Source organism: Tenrec ecaudatus, chromosome 6, assembly GCF_050624435.1.
Source record: "Tenrec ecaudatus isolate mTenEca1 chromosome 6, mTenEca1.hap1, whole genome shotgun sequence".
NCBI classification, from domain to species: Eukaryota; Metazoa; Chordata; class Mammalia; order Afrosoricida; family Tenrecidae; genus Tenrec; species Tenrec ecaudatus.
In genome coordinates, this window is record NC_134535.1 from 17,832,306 (window position 1) to 17,850,759 (window position 18,454).

An 18,454-nucleotide genomic window follows, 5' to 3' on the forward strand; every position below is an offset into this window, starting at 1 on the left:
AAAACCCAAACTCACTGCCCTTGAGTCAATTCCCACTTATAACGCCCTGTAAGAGAGGGCTGTGGGTTTCCAAAACTGTAACTCTCTATGGAAATAGAAAGCCTCATCTTTCTCCTGAGGAGCGACTGGGGTCTCAAACAGCTAACCTCGTGGTTAGCAACCCAATGTCTCACCACGACGCCACCAGAGCTCCTTGACCAGCACCCAATAAACACTTTTCTGAAATCACGAGTCTTTGCAATAACCCAGCAAGAGAGACATAAGAGTCCTCATTTTCCAGAGGGGTTAAGTCATTCCAGGGGATGTGATGTCACCAAGCCCATGCTGTAGTGCGGGTGAGTATGTATAGCCTGCTCCCGAGGACAGCTACAGTAAATGACCATGGAAAGCTGGCATCTCAATTTCAAGGGAAGGGACCGGGACTCCTGGCCAACTCTGGGCTCTTCAGTCTTCGAGTAGGAAGGATGTGGTGGGGGTACAAAGAAATGAGAAAACACACCTGATGAACCCAGAGCACTGAACCCAGAGCTGAAACCAGAGCCCAGACACTGCACCTGTGTGGGCCTGCACAAAGGAATGATCCTCCCGGGGGACTTTTTTCCCCCAGTGCTCCCAGGGTGTGGGGGTCATGGCACCCAGTCCTCCAACGCCTCTTCCTGCCCTCAGATGGAGAGGGTGGTGTGGTCTATGGACCACCAGACTCAAAAGGGGCTGCCCCTGCCCAGTGCACATGCCTGTCTCTGGGCAATTGCAAGAATCAGATGGTCCGTTTAGATGCCAGCCCTCTGGAGCACTCCACAATGGACAGGCCTGCTTAAAATATGTCCTTTCTGGGCCTCCCCATCACTGTCAGCCTGCTCAGCCTGGCCGGCTGCCTGCAGGGGCTGTGCCAGCCCCCTCCCCACACCCACTCTGAGCAAGGGAGACCCCTGCCCCCTCCTCACCAGGACACGAAAGGCATCTCCCTCCATCAGCATTTCAAATTTGATCTTGACATTGATTCAGACCTAGGGGAAAGTTGCAAGAACAGTGCAGAGAATTACCAGATCCCTCATCCAACACCTCAAATGTGGCCATCGCCTCTCTCATCACAGTTACCATCCACTGTCCTTCCCCTCAACCCTCCTCCGCTTCTCTCTCCTCCCCACGAGACTCCTCTCCCTCCTCCTCCTCCTCCTTCTCCTCCTCCTCCTCCTCCTCCTCCTCCTCCTCCTCTTTGTCCCTCCCCATGCTCATTCATCCAATTCTCTGGGAATTACTGACGAACTCAACTTTCCAGGTCAGGTCTGTAGCCCACATGCCAACTGCCCCTCACCCGTGCTATGTTCTTGGGCGAAGCAGTGGACTTTGCTAAGCTTCTGCGTCCTCGCCTCTAAACTGTCAGCGCCGATCTCGCAAGGCCCGATCAAGGCCACGACCACAGTCTGGGTTCTGACTCATAACGGCCCTCCTGGACAGAGAAGAGCTGCTCCATAGGGTTTACAAGGCTATAAATCCTTATAGAAGCAGCCAGCCTCCTCTTTCCCCTCCAGAGCAGGTGGTGGGTTTGAACTGCCAACCTTGTGGTTAGCCACCCAACCCCTAACCCACCTCACTCTCAGGGCTCCTTCCTAAGGTTTGACTAGGGAAGCAAATGAGATGCTGAGGTCCAGCCCTGGACTTGGAACCCTGAAATGAAAATGAAAATAATCGTGTTTGCTCAGCTGAGGACGTCTCATCCATTGACCCCTTATAGCACAATTTCCCATATGGATCGGACCACAACCCCAAGAAGATGAAAATCCTCCCTATCAGCTCAACAAGCCACCTTGGGAAGAGCAAAGTTGATGTTGTCAAGAGTTTCATTGTGCATGGACGAAGGGAGCAGCCGTCAGGAAATCCAACGGCATCTTGCACTGGGAAACTCTGCTGCAAAAGGCATTTCTAAAGTGTTCGAAAGCCAAGATGTTCCTTTGCGGAGAGAGGTGAGCCTGACCCACGCCAGGGTGCTTTCCTTTGAATCGTGGGCAGAGGAAGGTGAAGGGGGAGAGTGGGAGGCAGAGCAAAGGGGAAGGAAGACTGAATAAGAACGGACTCACTTGAGTGTTGCTAAAGAAGCCTGGTTGTACTGTGCACGGAAAGCAGGTCACACAAATCTGTCTTGGAAAGAAGCACGGCCAGTGGGCTCTTTAGAAGGGAGAATAGCAAGACTCTGTACTTTGGGCAGGTTCTCAGGACGGACCAGTCGCCGGAGAAGGGCATCATGCTTGGGAAGTCACCCAGGAAGGGGAAGACCCTGGACAAGACATTGACACAATGGCTGACACACTGAGCTGAAACCTAGCAACGACGGTGAGGCAGGCCCAGGAACAAGCCATAGTTCATTCTGTTCCATTTAGGGGTCGCAGTGAGTCAGCATCAGCTCAATCACACCTAACATCCTTCACACAACACTACTATCACATAGGTACGATCATCGCCCCCATTTTATCAATCAGGAAACTAAGGTGACCCGTTTCTGGTGGGAGGAGATGCCGGGCAGTCTGCCTGCAGCGTTTGTGCCTAGCTAGGGCCATCACTCCTTAGAGCAGCGGTTCTCAACCTGCAGGTCGAGACCCCTTTGGGGGGCGAATGACCTTTCACAGGGGTCACCCAATTCATCACAGTAGCCAAATGACAGTGATGAAGGAGCAACGAAAATAATCTAATGGTTGGGGGTCACCACAACGTGAGGCCCTGGATGAAAGGGTTGTGGCGTGAGGAAGGTTGAGATGCCCTACGAAGACCCCGAGACCAGGGACTGAAAGCAACGTGGTGGATGGATCTGGGAGCCATGAGGAAGTGGAGGATGCTTCCAGGGGAGGCTGCCTGGCAGGGTCTCTGGGACTCGGGAGGGGAGCTGTGTAGTAAAGAAAGGATGGACCAGGAGACCTCCTTGAAGCTCGCTTTATGCCAGCGTGCGGGTCAAACCCAAAGAACCATGCTTGAAAACTGGCAGCTTTAAGGGCCAATTTGATAAGGAGACGTGTTGGTTTGGTTTGTGCAGCCTCTGTTGTGTGTCCCCCATGCTTTCCCCCCGCCACCCCTTGTCTGTCAGCCTGTCATCCTGTGGTGGCTTGTGTGGCTGGGATGCCGGAAGCAATGTCACCGGTGTCTCAAGGGTCACCCGAAGTGGACAGGCTTCGACGGAACCTGCAGAGGAACCGGCAGAACAGAATTGGCTTCTCCCTTAGGAGGAGGGAGCCGCCCCAAACCTTCTGCGTAGCTTGGACACACTGTCAGATGCTGAAGGCCTGACGAGTGGACATGGAACACTGTTGGGGCCTGTGGGACACAGTGGCAGGACCCATGGGCTCTGGCATGGGAACGGTTGTGAGGTTGGTGCAGGACCTGGCAGTACTTTGTCTGTGGGTCAGAACCGACTCCAGGGCACCTGACCACCACATCTTGCCCACACTGAGAAAAATTCAGTCTTCCATGAAGTTAGGCACCCAGCTTCTCCACACAACCCAGACGCTCAGTGCCCACATTTCCCAAATGTGACCAGCAGGTGCTGGGGAATAGCCGCCCGTTTAGACTAGACCCGATGGACAAGCAGGCTGCCTGGGACCACAGGCCTCCCCGCCTTCTGTCATCCCTCCAACAAACACCACAGGGCTGATTGTTTTGTTTGTTTGTCCATCTGCCTGTTTCCAGACAACAAGTCATATCATTGACCCCTCAGTCACGCATCCAGGCAGTGAGACCCTAGGCCTGGGTGACTGTCTGAGACTGTGACCGGAGACCAGGCCCCTGTCTTTCCTTACCTGTGTCATGGGAATGGTGGTTTCTGTTCCCACCATTCCATGGAAGCTGGAGATCAACGGCTGCCTGATTCTTCAAGAGAGCAAGCTCCCACCAGCTGCGGTCTCACCATTTTTAGCCCCCTGTCACTCATTTTAGTGGGAAACAATTAAACTTTGCTTTTGTTGTGAGCTTTCTGCCTGACACAGGTTGTAGGGTTTATTGGAACTACTTAGGTAACGAAGGGACCCCAGTGGCAGAGTAGTCACGGATTGGGCTGCTAACTGCAAGGTCAGTAGTTCAAAACCACCAGATTCTCCTGCTTTCTACTCCCATAAAGAGGTACAGAATCAGAAACCCACAGGGGCAGTTCTACCCTGTCCTGTAGGGTCACTAGGAGTTGGCATTCACTTCATGGCAGCGAGTTTGGTTTTCCTTAGTTGACTAGCTCCTCTTCATCCTCAGGTCCCAGACCCACAGACTACAGGAAGCCTGGCTCCTGGTGGTCAAACAAATAGTCGTTAGGGCCGTTGCTAGTGGCCCCTACGTCAGCTCTGACTCTCAGGGACCCCGTGTGTGTCAGAGGAGACCTGCCCATAGGATTCTCAAGGTGGAGACCTCTCGGGCACAGATCAAAGGCCTGTCTCCCAGTGCGCCTCTGGGTGGGTTTGAACCGCCAACCTTTCAGCTAGGAGTGAAGCCCTCAACCCTTTGTCCCACCTGGGGACTCGTGTTAAAATGGCAAGGTCTGAGGGCCCTCTGCTTTCCTTCTTAGTGTGGAATTTTCCTTGAGAAACAGTTTGGAAGAGGCATGCATGGATACGTGCACACACACACACACACACACACACAACCCATTGAGAAGTCAGGACAGAGAGGGCCCGATGGGGAGCTGCTTTATTGTGAGACAAGGCGTCCTTTGAGGACAGCTGCTTTGTTACATTTCGCAAGAGAAGGGAAAGAAAAAGGGTGGGAAGAGGGGCATTTTCTATAGCTCTGTGATGAACTCCAGTTCCGTCTAACCAAGAAGGCCAAGGAGGGGGCCCTGAAGCCCTGAGGGGGGCAGGGGCTGAAGAAACCAAACTCACTGCCATGGGGGCCACTGGGACTCATAGTGACCCTGCAGGACAGGGTGCAGCTGCCCTGGTGGGTTTCTGAGTCTGCAACTCTTTGCAGGAAGATAAAGCCTCATCTTTCTCCCAAGGAGCGGCTGGTGGTTTCAAACTGCCCACCTTTTGCTTGACAGTCCAGTGAGTAACCCACAACATCACCAGGATTTCTGAACAAGAGCTGAGAGGCCCTCTCAGAGCAGCTGGGTCTTGGCAACCAGGCTGTGAGGGAACATCCCCTTCCTCAGTCAATCAACAACAACAATCATAACAACTAAGAATGAGAAAGACTGCCCCAAGCCAGGGTCTTTTCCATCACTTCCTGGGCAGGCAAAAGCCGCACAATGAATAAGGAAGACCGGAAGGAGAAGGTCTGATACCTTTGAGTTACTATGTTGCCCACGAACACGGAATAGGCATGCCAGGGGCTCTTTAAGGACAGACACATCTGTCTCGGAAGAGTTCAGGCAGTACGTTCCTTAGAAGGGAGGATGCTAAGACTTAGCCTTGTGTGCTTCGGAGGCACCAGTGCCTGGAGAAGAACATGGATCATGCTCGGAGAAGCAGAGGGGCAGCGAAAAGGAGGGGGACCCTCCATGACACGGATTGACGCAGTGGTGGCAACATTGACTCAAACATAGTAACACTCGTGAGGACGGCGCAGGAGCAGACAGTGTTTCCTTACCGTCTCGCATCTCATTATGAGGAGCAATTGACTCGGTTGCACTTAACAGTGGCTAACACACACTGTGTATCAGCCACTGATACCGAACTCTATTTGTAATTCCTTTTAGCTTCCTCCCAGCCCCACTGAGTAAACACCTTTCACAGCCTCGCTTTTATAGGTGGGGACACAGGGTCCCCGAGATGGTAGATAAGTTGCAAGGCCACACAGCCCTTTGGTGGCTCGGGGTTCAAGCTCCCTTAGCCTTGCTCTAGGATGTGCGGCCTTAAGCACTGCCTAATCAGTCCAGGAATGCTGGTGACACGGGGTTCCGAGCTCAGCGAGGTCTGTCGTTGGAACCCACCCACTGCTCCCAGGGAGAACTAAGAGGATTCTGCTCCCTCTAAAGATATACAGCCTTGGAAACCAAGAGGGGCAGCTCGACCGTGCCTTACACAGGTCAGAATCGACTTGACGGCCGTGAGCGTGGAAACGGCCTCTCACAGGATGGTTCTTGTGTGAGGCATTAGGCTGGCCTGCACCATCCTTACAATTGTTGCTTCAATTGAGCCCATTGTTGCAGCCACTGCTGGACCGGACCATGGGATGAGAGGGCAGTGGAAGGAGGAGTCCGGAAAGAGTCAGCTCCTCGGGGTGGGTCTCCCCAGCTAGTCTTTTGGGCAGTGGGACTTGAGATATGACTGAACTTCCAGCTGGACAAAAGGGTAGCACCTGAGTTGTTTGAGAAAGAAATGGAAACGATACAATTACTAGCATCGCATCCAATGCTGGAAATGCCAGGTATAAGCTCTGTACCTACATTTCATCCTCATAGAAACCCTATGGCATGGTCCGTCGTGGTGCTGTGGCTGTTCGTTGGCACTGAGTCCGATCCAACTCAGGGGAATACCCCCCACCCCCAACGCAACAGGAAACCATGCCTGGTCTTGTACCATCTTCAGTCATTGGCACACCTGAGTCCACAGTTGAGAGCCCTGTATTTGGAGCGCATCGTCTTTCAGCACTGTCAGTAATATTCAGTAGTGATCATTGTGTTTGCATGGGCTGATTTTCCAGGTCAGAGCACCAGACCTTTCTTCCTAGTCTATCTTACTTTGGCAGTTCTGCTGAAATCTGTTTCTCAGGCGCACCTGCTAATATCTGAAATACCAGTGGTAAAGCTTCCAGCAGTACACAAGCCACCACAAGACACCCACCTGGGCAGGTGGTGGTGGCGGTGGCGGTGGTGTTTGAGGATCCCTCCATGTGAAGGACAGAGTGAGAAGGTGCAGGTGCAGGCAGCTGGTAAATTGGGAAGTCAAGGTTCCACCAGGCTGTGTAATGGTTCCCAGGCCCCGAGCCAGTAATGCACACAGTGAGTATTTGTGGTCAAGGTATACCACACCCTCCTTGCAGGCTACGTGGTGGATGACATAGTCCTTTGTGGTGAAGCATCTGAGTATGGCCGTGGGAACAGAAATGTCCCAGTCCTCGGCCAGCCGTTCTCAGCTAACAGGTGGGAAATTCCAGGAGTACAGAGAGGAGAGAGAAGACAGGGCTGTTCTCCTAGGCCCAGGGCCCTCCCATCCTCTGCCCTCGTCTGGACACCAGCAGTCTGCTCATCTGAAATGCTACTCTCAGGGACAGACTCTGGGCTCACCATCACCTCTCCCTCCTGGTCCCGCACACTCTCAGGGGTAGCCAGGCAGGGAGGCCAAGGAGAAAGAAGAGTTGAGGCAGAAGGCTTCCAAGGGCTCCATCAGAGCATACCGCCTGGGGCCAAACTCAGTTTGCCTTTATCTAACTATACCATTAGATGGGGGAGCCTTCGTGGCATAGTGGTTATGCGTGCGGCTGTGATCTGCAAGGTCAGCAGTTCAAAACTACCAGCTGTTCTGTAGGAGAAAGACGGGGCTTTCTACTCCTGGAAAGAGTTATAGTCTCAGAAACTCACGGGGGCAGTTCTACCCTATGAGTGGCACCCAGGTGATGGCACTGAGCTGAGCTGAGCTGAACCATTGGAGGGGGCTCTCCATTGGGCTCCCCTCTGCCTCATTTTGCTTTTCTGCCACATTGTCCCTTGGCAGAATGGCAGTGCGAGCTTGGGCCCAACCTATATCGTCAAAGGTAAACTGAGAAGTGGACTGACTGGCATGGAGTCAATTCTGACTCATTGTGAGTGAGGATTAAGTGAGTTTCCATTGACAGAGTCACCTGCAAAGCTTTAGCTACACAGCATGCAACCGGGGTGGTCCTATTTCCCTATTCACGCACCTCCTCAAGCGGCGGTGTGTGTCTTTGGGGAGAACATGGGCTTCAGAGCCCTATGGGCCTGAGTTTGATCCCCAGCTCGGCCACTAGCCAGCTGTGTGCTTCAGTCAAGTCATGAAACTCTTCACCAGCACCTCCCCCGGAGGCAGCAGCCGAGAAGTCAAACAATGTGTCACACTGGGCTAGTCTGCAGCACAAGACCTCTTTAAAGAGTGACCGAGCAAAGATGTCCCTTCCCTCCAGCCATCGTATTTCCAATGGGCTCCTATGCATGAGAAAGCTGGACAGTGAAGCACAATGATGATGGAAGACCAGAGAAGAATTGATGGTGTGAAATGATGGGGCTGGCACAAAAAAATAAAAAAGGAAAATTCCATGGACTGGCAGGACAAACAAATTGATTTGGGAGGATGTCCAATCAGAGTGCTCCTTGGAGGCTGTGATGGAAAGACCCTATCTCACGTGCGTTAGAGAACCCCGGCCCTGGAGCAGGACCTCATGCTTGGTAGAGGGTTCACACAAACAAGAAGAAGGTCTGGACTAGATGGATGGACACATGGCTGCAGCAATGGGCTTGGACATGACAATTGTGGGTACGGGCCGGTGTCTCATTCTTGTATCCGTGGGGTGGCTGTGGATTGGAGGCAACTCAATGGGACCAAACAACAACAATAACCTGCAGGGAGTTTTGTGAGGATTTAATGAGATTGAACTTGAAAAGATGAAGTACAGCCCCTGAATGAGCCAGGCGGCAACTCAGTGAGGAGCTGGTTCCATTCTGTCAGGGCAGACTTCTCTGACCTCAGCGAGTAGACCCGATTTGCCATTAGAAGCCAGCACCATGCATCGGCCCTTGTCAGACACATCCCTAAGGTTCCCTGGTGGTATGAACCAATGGTTAAGGGCTTGGTTGCTGGCTGGCAGTATCAATCCATCCAGAGGCTACCTGGGATAAAGACTGGCCAACTATTTCCAGAAAGGCTAAGGCCAAGAAAGCCCTACAAGTAACAGGGCTCAATAGAACCAATGCTCTAGAGCAGTGGTTCTCAACCTTCCTAATGCCGTGACCCTTTCATATAGTTCCTCGTGTTGTGGTGATTCCCCCCAACCATAACATTATTTTCATTGCTACTTGATATCTGTAATTTTGCTACTGTGATGAATCAGGCAACCCTTGTGAAAGGGTCATTCGACCCCAAAAGGGGTGGCAACCCACAGATTAAGAACCGCTGCTCTATAGCGTACTTTGAAGAATAGTGACTGGGGTCTTAAAAGCTCCTGAGCAGCCATCTAAGGTGCATCAGTCTCTCCCTGTACAGAGGAAAGATGAATGGAAATCAAAATTCACATAGAAACAATTAGTCCAATGGCCCCATGGACCATTCAGACATCAGACTTTACAGCTTTGAGACCAGAAGAACTAGATGGTGCCCCACAACTAACTACTCTGAAAAGAGCATCACCTAAGAAGGTCCTGAATACAGCGGAAGAAAAATGTGGAACAAAACTCAAAATCCTAGAAGAGACCAGCCTTACCTGTTGGATAGAGACTGGCGGGGGCCCCCCACGATCATACTCCTTCCTCTTTGGGTCTGGAACTGAGTGCATCCCCCTAGTTAGGATCATCAGTCATTTAAGACAGAAAGGGCGGCTTTTGCTCAAGGACACAGTTTAGAAAGTTGGGAAAGAAAGAGGAATGGAAACAGGAAGCCTGAGGAGGAAACGATATTTGATGGTGCACTCGGGGTTGGCAATGGATGCGCTGAGTCAGACTGTGTGTGAGTCATTGCATATAAAGCTACCACCTGTGCTGTAAAGTTTCACCTAAACAGACAACAGCACGCATCTCACTGCACATTTATTTCGATGGGTTTGTGGTCACGTCGGCTCCTCTGACCATCCTGTGTGCACTGTGATTCTGTCAGTCTCTGGCCACGCACACGGCTGAGCTCGTAGTCGCTGAAAACACACACCAGTTGCTGTTGAGTCCATTCCAGCTCATGGCGGCCCAGTGGGTACAGAGTGGAACTGGACTCGGTAGGGCTTTCATGGTTGTGGTGTGGAACATTGCCAGGCCTTTCTTCTGAGGCACCTGTAGGTAGGTTTGACACCACCCCCCACCTCCAGTCTTTTGGTTGTTATTCAAGTCTTTATCTGCTTGCAATATTTAAGAATTTGGCACATAGTAACCAAACCAAACTCATTGCCATCAAGTCAATGCCGACTCATAGTGACCCCATAGGACAGGGTAGAACAGCTTCTGAGAGTCTCCAAGATTGTTACTCTTGACGAGACTAGAAATCCCCATCTTTTCCCCAAGGTGCGGCTGGTGGTTTTGACCTGCTGACCTTGCAGAGGGTAGCCCAGCGCATCACCACTATGCTACCAGGGCGCCCTGTCCCGTAACAAGTGCTCAGTGGAGGAACCCCAGTGGCTCCGTAACAAAGCGCTCAGCTGCTAGAGGAAAGGTCTGAGGCTGGAAACCATGAGCTGCTCCCTCCCTGGAAGAAGAGACCCAGCAACATGCTTGAGTTGAGCCTGCAGCTCCGGCAACGCTACCGGCCCAGTCTGCCCTGCCCTTCGGCGTCACTCTGAGTCAGAATTCACTTAACTGCATACAACAACAACAACAATTTGTGGAGTAAACTAATGAAAGGGGAGCCCTGGTGACAGTGATTAAGCGCTCAGGTGCTCACCCCCCCCCCAGCCCCTCCCTGAGAGAAGGGTACAGCCATCGGTTCCCATAAAGATGACAGCCTGTATGGGGCAGTTCTGCTCAGTCCTGTGCGGTCGAGATGAGGTGGTTGCAACCCGGGGGCAATGGTGAGTGGCAGGAGAAGTCAATAAAGGAAGCAAATAGTGCCAGCGGCTGCCGTTAGGTCTCAACCCATAGCGACTCTGTTCAACAGCACAGAAAGCCATCCTCACAACTGGACTCGAGCCCATTGCTGTGGCCACTCCTTCAATCCATCTTGTCGCGGTCTTCCCCCTTTTCACTGCCTCTCTATGGGATCAAGCATGATGGCCTTCTCGAGGGACCGGTCTCTTCTGAGAACGTGCAAAGTATGCGGGTGTACCCCCCCACACACAAAGTTGCAATTGCGCTGGGTGGAGTAGAACTTTCATAGTCCACAGTTTCTCCCCTAGGCGAGCATCCAGCAACTCGCTCTGAGTTAGTGCACCCAGTGGCATCACCTGAGAAGGTTCTCTCTGGTCACTGTTAATTTCTTCGTAAAAACCATTTCACTCAAACCTCGTTTTTGTGTGTGTGATGGCCGATTTAAGAGAACAGCACGCAGCTGTGAAATTTTGTTTCCTGCCCGGGAAAAAAATGCTGCAGAAACTGTTGTGATGTTGTGTCCTGACAAGGACAGCACTATGGGAAAAACTCAAGTGTACGGGTGGTTTTCTCATTTCAAAAAAGGTGAAAAACCTCTTTGTGGACGTCTATCAATTCCCTGAACAGACAAAAATGTCGACTGGTATTCCATTTGGAGTTTGTTCCACCACATCGGATGGTTAAGTAAGCTTTCTGTTTAGGATTTCTGAAAAGATAGCATCACAGTGTGCACCCCCCAAAAAAAGCCTGATTTGTGGCAGATGGGGGGGACTGTTGTTGCCACCACAACAATGCACCTGCTCATGCAGTCATTTCAGTGTCCTAGTTTTTTTGGGGGGGGGAACAGCATTCCTCTCGTGCCCCATGCACCTGACTCACCTGACCTCACTCCATGTGACTTCTTTTTGTTTCCATGAAAGGATAGCGATTTGGCCATGTAGGAGAGGTGAAGAAACAGAGAGGTGCTGTTAGCCATCCAAACAGATGAGTTTGAAACATGTTTCCAAGAATGGAATTGCAGATTTGACAAATGCATTAAGTGTGATGGAGAGTACTTTGAAGGTGATAAGGTTGTTTTGTAAAAATTAATTGAATACATAGCTTTGTGGGGGGGTGGGGATGCAGGTTTTGGGGGGTACCCCTCAGATGCAAGATGAAGTCAAACCATCCTTGCTTCTGAGGAGCATCCTGGCTGTACATAGGTGTGTTCCATGTACTTGGACCCAAAACCAAATCACTGCCCAAGAGTCAATGCCGACTCATAGTGACCTATTTGTTTGGAGGAGTGTGTTTGTTATTGAGAGTGGCCAACCAAGAGTTTGTTGATGATTTACTTCTCAAAAAATGAATGAAAGCCTGTTGGGGTGTTTCTCTGCAGTGATGTGATCCTCTTTTGCTTTTATTTGGATAGGGTTGTTGGAGGGTGGGTGGTGGACCTACAGTTAAGATGAGCCCTGGGGTTCCACTTTACTCAGAGTAAGCCCATGATCCCACAGAGCTGCCCTTTCTCCTGGGGTCTGGATGCGAGAACAGACGAGTGACAAATCCAGTCTTCCACTCAGACCCATCCCCGTTGGCTTGCAGACCCAAAGCTGTAGAACTGGGCACTGAAAGGACCTTGCCTTTCTCTCTGGTGTCATGAAAATTGAGACGTTATTGCTTCTAAGATCCGAGGGTAAAAGGCCCCAAATCATCTGCTTCCTGCCATGAAACTTCCTGCCTGAAGATGCTTCTTATCAAACTGAACCATGAACCCTCAGTGTTTTGCTCAGCGGAATTTGAGAAGACAGACCACATTTTCTTCAGCTCCTCACCGACAACCTGCCACGCAAGAGCCCAGCATTTCCCACATGGTGGCCCAAAGGCCTCTGGGGGAGCACGAGATGGTTTTAGGTGGGCTCCCCGTGAACCTAACATAAAAAACCAGCTTCATTTTTTGAGAGCAGTGTTGTGTGTCTAGGAGAATGGCACAGACAGGACGGAGTCCCCGTGTCCCCTCTCTCCCCCTGTGCGCGGCTTCTCTTGTGACCACCATCTGGCCTTCACAGGGTGCAGTGGCTACAGCAGATGAATGGAGATGCCCACATTCTCCCGCACTGAAGCCTGCCATTCACAGTCAAGTGCGTTCTCAAGATTGCACAGCCCCCTGGGTCACAAGGTCATCCTCACAGGATCACACCCCAAAATGCTCTGGGTCACTCTGCTACCTTACGGTCGGGGGTTATTAGAATGTTGCTGAATCCATGCCATGAGAACTCCCCATTCCCAGGATCACCTAGGGGGCTGCACAGTTTGATGGATGTGCACAGTTCCAGCAGCCCTTTGCCGCTTGTTCCCATGTCAATCATCTGCATGTGAACTTTGGACACTGACTGAGGAAGGCTGAAGAAGAATCTATGCATTTCAACCATGATGCTGGCAAAGAATACTGACTGTGGACCACGAACCGCCCAAAGAACAAACATCTGTCTCAGGAGAAGTACAACCAGAATGCTCCTTAGGAGCAAGGATGGGGAGCCATCGTGTCCTGTACTTTGGTCCTGTGGTCAAGAGAGACCAGCCCCTGGAGAAGAACCATCATGCTTGTTAAAGTAGAGGGACGGTGAAAGTGGGGAACGCCCTTTGGGAGATGGATTGACACTGTTTGTGAAAATGGGCTCACACAGAAGGACAATTGTGCAGATGGCTCAGGACCGGGCCGGGTTTCGCTCTGTCGGACATAGAGTAGTTCTGAGTCAGACGGCACCTAACAACAGCAAAAACAGCCACCATCACCACCCATGTGGAGGTCCAAAGCTGCCTTTGCCCTTCCCACTGTCCCCAGCCAGCACCTTGTGGCTCTGGGCCATGGAAGAGGAAGGACCATTCTCTTGATGACACATGGTTGGCGCTCAAACGGGAAGATGAGTGGTGGGGGAGCCATTCAGGACAGGGTTTATCTGGGTCATCTCTGGCTTCAAATGGACCCACAGGGAAAGTGTGTCGGATGAGGCTAAGGCTCCTTTAAATGCAAAGGTTGGAACAGAGGGGTCATGAACCAGAGTTTAGGATCTCCAGAGCTTGAGTGGACGGGGACAAGCGTTTCCTAACTGGTCTCTCTTCCTCTAAACCATCCCCTTTCCATACACTCCCCAGCTGCAGCCAGAGGGACCCTCTGCTCCCAGCCCTGTGGACAAGTCCCAGATCCATTCATCACCATCATTGTCCCCACCCTCTCCGTTCCCACCCCAGCATGCAGCACGCTGGGGTTCTTGTTCCACAGACACACCCACGCCCTGAGACCCCATCCCCTGTGATCCTGCCCTGCTTCCTGCTTCCTCCTGCCCTTGCCCTGCTTCCACCAGCAGTTCGTTCCAGCCAGGCTTCTTCCACTTCAGAATCCCGGCCCATCTGGCAAGGCTCACCTTGGGTGTCCGTTCTCCCCTCAACCTTCTCTCCCTCTCCCGTTGTGTCCCCTCAGGTGGAAAGTCGTGGCCTCTCCCCCTCCACTGGATTCTCTACCCAAACCCCTGGCAGCACCAGAGTGTCTGTCTCCCTCACTCAGCCCTGAATTCCTTGAAGACAAACACGATGGCCTCCAAGCCCAGGCCAGGGTCTGGCACACGGGAGCCCAGAGGGTGCACATTGGTACCACATGGCCTGATGTGGCCTAGCAGATGCCTCTTCACTTGGCAAGCATGCATTTTAGCAACATTCAGAGTGGCTACCAACAATTCATCTCGATGATTTTCATAAATATTTGAAATGCCAGCATCTCTTGAGAAATGTCTGGAAGACCCGGCCATTTCAGCAACTACCCCCATCTAACCACAGTTTGCTGACGCGGAACAAATACAGCCCTCTTTAACAAGGCACACATGCACCAGTTTCATTACACCACAGTCAGTGCCCATGGGTTTGAACAATGTCACTGCACCGTCAAGTGCAGCTGCACCCAGAGTAATTAAACAACATTCGACCACATGTCCATCCGTGGCTTATAGTATTGAATAGTATGCTTATAGCAGAGTTCAGAAATCTTGATGGAAAGATGAAACCCAACTGTATTTAGCAAATGCTGCAAAAGAGGCCTTGCGGGGGGGGATAGTGGTTACAAGTTGGGCTGCGATCCTCGTGGTCGGTAGTTCTAAACCACCAGCAGCTCTGCAGGAGAAAGACTGGGCTGTCTACTCTCATAAACAGTTACAAGCTTGGAAACCCACAGGGGGTTGCTGTGAGTCAGCATGGACTCGGTGGTGGTGAGTTGAGTTGAGAGTTAGCGAAGGCTGTAGCTTCCTGCCCAGAACATGCATGTCTCATGTCTCCACATATGAAGGGATTGCACTGCAGTGTATATGGTGCAGTCCATACATAGCCTGTCATGTATATATCTTGAAAGTGATAATAGGCACCCATGCTACTAGCTTATTATGTACCGAGATGTGCTCTCTCTTGTTATCCTAATGCTTTCTTTTCCCTTCTGACAACTGCAAAGTTGGCCTTCTGACAGTCTACGGACTCAGCAGCATCCGATCTTGTGCAGGGTTTCTCACAGTGGGTGATACCGCCCCCTGAGGGAGGGGGCAATGGAACGATGCAAACTCACTGCCTTAGAGTGGGTTCCAACTCACGGCGACCCTACAGGACAGAGTAGAACTTCCCCTGTGGGTTTCTGAGGCTGTACCACTTCCCAGGAGTAGAAAGCCTCATCTTTCACCCAAGAAGCCGCTGGTGGATTCAAACTGCTGACCTTGTGGTTAGCAGCCCAGCACGTAGCTGCCGTGCCACCAGGGCTCCATTGGACACTTCAAAAGCAGACACCTACACTTTATTCAGGGTGATGGGTTAGAGCACCACCATTTTTCATTGCTAGGGGATGCTGAGTAATTCTTTTCTGAAAAGGAGGCAGTTAGCCTAGTAAATTTGGGAAGCGATGCATCTATGGCTTCCAAGGATTGGGACTTAAATTGCATTTTTTAAATGCACTATTTTATTTATCTTCTTTGCTGTAAGTTTACATCCCTGAGGGGCACAGCATCACACGGACTCTGTGTCCAATAGCCTTCGCAGGCAGGTTGCTCCAGAACATAGCCAGAACCCTGCCCCTGTTTCCACAGGGCATGAGTACCTTTGCTCAGGGAACTCTGGTTTTGTTTGGTTTGCCTCCAGGAGTCACTGAGCTGGTCTTTGCTTTGTACACAGAAGCACAAATAAAATTCCATTTTTATCTCAGGTATATACACCTTGAATTTTAAGAAGAGCCGTGTGCTCCCTCCTATAAAAGGAGACCCCTTTTATAGCCAGCAAACATGACCTTGGGCCTTCCAGACATACTGGCCATTTAGAAGACCTATTCCCAGCAGGCCTCTGCAGGCTCCAATATGGCAGGGAAAGCGGGACTTAAATAGCATCTGAGGGAGCATTGTGCATCCCTACCCCAGTTCCCTCTACTGAGAAAGTTGCTGGGTCATGCTCCAAAGGACAGGGAAGCCACTCCCACGTGGCCGATGCTCACCCTCTGCTTCTGCCCTTCTTAGGCCGCTGGGCTCACTCTACAGTCACATCTGGCCTCCACCAGGGTTCCCCATTTCTTAAAGAGTTCCAAGGTCTGGCCCTCCCTCCCTCCCTCCCCATCCTCGCTTCCCTCCTCCCACAGGAAGAACGATTAGAAAAACAGCAACATCTGCAAAGTGTCCTGACCTTCTGGTCTTGCTTGCATCTCCCCAGTGATACAGCGGTGCCCTCGGGGACAGAAAGAATGAGACAAGTCCCTAGTGGAGAAGTCCTGTTTTCCAGTGCAGGAGCCTTCCTCCACCTTATTTGGCATCCTGGATGACTTTTCCAGATGTCCTAGGAGGGGTTTGCTCTAGGACCATCTTCTCTGGGCTGAAGCTCTCCAGACACCAGGCACCAAACTCAAGCAAACACCATCATCTCTGAGAAAGTCTGTTCTGCTTCCCGTACCTCACACTAGGCCTGTCTCTGGGCAGCTTCTTGCTGGGAAATGCCTCCCTGCCACCCACCCACCCATATGCCAAAGTTGATCATGGAACTAGATACTTTTGTTTCTGGTTGCTGTATCATACCAAGCCATGGTATTTTCAATGGCCTCATATGCATGTGAAAGACATCGAATCTGGAAGCCTGAAGAAGAACCAATGGCATCTGAATATTGGTGCTGGCAAAGATTTTGAAAGTACCATGGACTACCAAAAGAATAAAGAACTGTTGTCTTGGATGAAGTGCAACCAGTATGCTCTTTAGAGGCAAAGATGATGGGACTTGGTCTCGTGTATTTTAGACGTGTTATCCGGAGAAGGACATCAAGCTTGGTAATGTGGAGGGGCAGTGAAAAGGAGGAGGGCCTATGATAAGATGGCTCGACACTGGCTGCGACAATGGGTTCAAACATACGAACAGTGGTGAGGATGGCACAGGACTGGGTGGGGTCCTGTTCCGTTGTCATAGGGCCACAAAGCCTAACAACAACATATCAAGTCGTGGGAGAGGGATGGCGTATGAACTGAGCCCTGAATAAAGAGAAAGCAAGAGAACTGCCTAGGGGAGGAGTGTCCAGACCAAGGAGAAACCATGTCGTGCGTGAGACGAGCCCAGAGGCAGAAGCACCACTGGTGTGTTTCAGGAGCAGCAAGCAGAGGTGAGAGCCAGAGATGCAGTCAGAGTGGCTTGGGGCTGGTAAAACTCTAGCACCAATGCAGGGATAAGTGAGCCCTTTCTGTGGGGAGAAATGGCTGCTAGCTGGCTTCATCACGGGTGCATGCTGTTACACAGTCCATGCGCTTGGAAAGTGGTCAAAGACCCCTTGCTGATCCCTCAGTGGGGTATTGGACGTGGTCAATCATGTATACTTATTATGGGTCTTGTTGCATTGTGTCTCCCCAAAGAGATATTTCAAATCCGTTCTCTGGTACCTTAGGGGGTGATCGTAGGGCTTTTGTAGATATAATTAAGGTCAAATGAGGTCCTGTTAGGTTGAGGTGAGCCCTAAGTTCAGCATGACGAGTGTTCTTGGGAAATGAGGGAACTTTGGACACAGACATACTGTGCATCTGTGTGATTTCCGAAACGGAGGTTAGAGTAATGCGTCTACAAGTCAAGGAACACCAAGGGTGGCCGGAAAGCACCCAAGGCTGGTGAGAAGTAAGGGAGTGTCCCTCCTTAGAGCCTTCAGGAAGAATCTGGTTCTGCCAACACCTTGACTTTGAACTTCTAGCCTCCATAACTACGAGAGAATAAATTGGTAAATCGCTGCAACAGACTTGGCCATGATATTTAGTCACACAAAAGCCATTGATGAATGAAAAAGAATGTTCTCAAACTGATTGTGGTCAGGACTGTGCAACTCTTCTTGGTGTGATTGAACTATTGAATTGTATATGTGAATTATATGCCAATAAGACTGTTGGGGGTGGGGGCGAGAAAATCATCGAAGGCCTTCAGAAGAAGTGGTTTTCAAAAATGCTGTAAGGAGTAAATTCAAAAGATAATGGAACCAAGGAAGCATAACCTTGAAGTTTAACTTTTTGCTGGAAAGATGCACAGAAAAATGTTCGGCAATCGGAGGAGAGTGTAAGATTGCAGAAAGGTCATTATTTCTCAGAGAGATGTGACAGCGGCATGCTTGAATGCCGATGGGAAAGATCCAATAGTAAACAAGAAAACTGATGCTGAAGACGTAAGAGAAACCGGCAAAGCAGCATTCTAGAACTAGTGACCAGGAGTGGGGTGGGTCTAGGGCACAAAAGAAGGGGTTCCCTGGATAGTAGCACAGAGCCCGTCCATAGGAACACGAGGCGTAGCACAGATTAT

General features: G+C 51.1%; 1 protein-coding gene across 2 annotated transcripts in view; it reads left to right on the forward strand.

Annotated features, from left to right (window-relative positions):
* SYN3 (synapsin III) overlaps positions 1-18,454 on the forward strand; it is a 511,043-nt gene that overhangs the window by 219,766 nt on the left and 272,823 nt on the right. The window lies entirely within an intron of this gene.